Consider the following 2,238-nt stretch of genomic DNA (forward strand, 5'->3'; position numbering starts at 1 on the left):
TGGAAAATAAGTACAAAGGCCCTTGAACATAGCTATAACCAAAATCTGGACCTCTTAGCATAAAATGTGAATACCAAATAGCGCATAACTTTTCCTGCTTCCAGTAGGAATGTGGGATACTACTCCAAAACATATGTTTAAGAAACAGGGAGTGACAAAAATGATGGAATAATATAAGCACATTATCAAAGAGGGAGTGTAAAATCTGTAGACTTTAATGAATGATATTGCAAAATTCTACCACACAAGGTCATATATATTTTCCTTTTGAAGAAGGGAAATGTAAGATGTGTGCCCTTTTTATTTAAATCATTGTTTCACTAGTATGTTGGTCATGTAGTTTGGTTTTTTACCCTCTACTGACATAAACACTTTTTAAACTACTCTACTAGAAAAACACATGCTCAAACATTTCTCCTACCTTCTCTCCTCTATGGTGCCCCCATTCTGACAAACATCCAATCATCATTAAAAAATAAAATGGAGAGCTGCTATAACAAAATTGCTAAATTCGTTACTAGAGCAAAATATTCCTCCCACCACTGTCACTCATTACAATCCCTGAACTGGCTAGAACTCCCACAACACCTAACTTACATACAACTAGCCACAACACACAAATTCATCTATAATTCCTCCAAATGCCCAGCCCTGGCTTCACTTCTGACTCTTTATCAACCAAACCATATGCTAAGATCTGAAAATCAATCACTTATCCAAGTTAAGAGACCTAAACTCCATGTAGGCCAATACCTTTACTCTTTCACTGTAGCTAAATTCTGGAATGCCCTTCCACCCTCTCTGTGGACTATAAGTAATGTCCCGTCATTCAAAAAATCATTCTACCAGCATCTCTTCACTCATTGGCTATGCCCTTGCACCATCCCCAATTCCTCAGTCACCTGATTACTAACCTGACTCATCTCTCAGATACCCACACTCTTTTTCACTCTCCCTATTGTGCACTCACCCTTAATCATAGCACAGTGTGCCTCACATGGTGTGTAAAAATTGTGTAAGTGCAGATTATCATCTGTCTGATCTATTGAATACCTGCCAAGCACGCGAGTCTTCCACAGAGTGTTGTTATAAATTGCCTATGTTACTGTGTCACTTCTGACTCCTATATTTTTCTATTGTATATTGTTAAATACTGTTATTACTCTTGTATATTGATAAATGCTGTTATTAACTCATTAAATAATCTCTTAATTATGTACTTTTTTTTGGTAGCTTTTCTCCCTGGGCCTCCACTGAAAATGGGCTCATTTCAGCCCAGTGGACTTTCCTAGTTAACAAAAGCAAATAAATAATAAATAAATAATAAAGCAAAATATAACTACAGGTAGCAGTTGTGAAACAGAAGATGGCTTTTGTTTAGAACTAACCTTTCCAGAGGAGAAATATAAAAAAAGCTATAGTGACAGTGTTTTTGGAGAAGAAGTTGTATCTTCCACTTCATGACAATCTAGTAAAAACAGTAACTTTGAGTTAGTTGACTTAAGGTAATCCACATAAACTTTAAAATGCTTGAAACAAATTACGACTAATTATCAGATCTATCACTAACCCTTCAACCTTTAAAATAGCACAAAAAGATAACCTCCATAAATTATGCCAAGCACCTGAGTCTTTTGTAATGACCCAACATAATTCCTACCTTCTTCTTCATACTCTCTATGTGGCTTTGTCTATAAGACAAAATAACACTACTAATCAGAATGTTTTTCTCTTAGCTTCTACTACCATAGTGTTTTGCCTGACTTTCCTTTACAACTCCTTCCTACCTGGGGTCTTCTCTTCTCTATATTCTATACTATAACTTCTCTATGTCTCTCCACTTTATTTATTTTTCCTAGCTGGTGACCTCTTCTTTCATTTATTCTTCCTTCATCTTAGCTTGTAAGTGGCTTCACGCTATTTTGTCTTACATATTGTACATTTTCATTATGCTGTTTTACCTGGCTTACTTTTGTCATATTTGTAATGTGCAAGCTTATTTTTTTCTTTATACAATATTATTCACCTGTAACAATTGACCTTGTTATTTACAGTTAGCCTATTTGTTCTTTAAAATATTAGTTTTCTGTAATTATTTTACCATGTTATTTACTCTGGAGCTTTACTCCTCGGGCCTCCACTGAAAAGGGGCTTTTCCCCAGTAGGACTAACCCGGTTAACAAATGTCAAATAAATAAATAAAAAGTACAACAGGAAGATGACACTTTGAGGAAGAGA

This window comes from Protopterus annectens, chromosome 3.part1 (assembly GCF_019279795.1).
Source record: "Protopterus annectens isolate FY-2018-M chromosome 3.part1, PAN1.0, whole genome shotgun sequence".
NCBI classification, from domain to species: Eukaryota; Metazoa; Chordata; order Ceratodontiformes; family Protopteridae; genus Protopterus; species Protopterus annectens.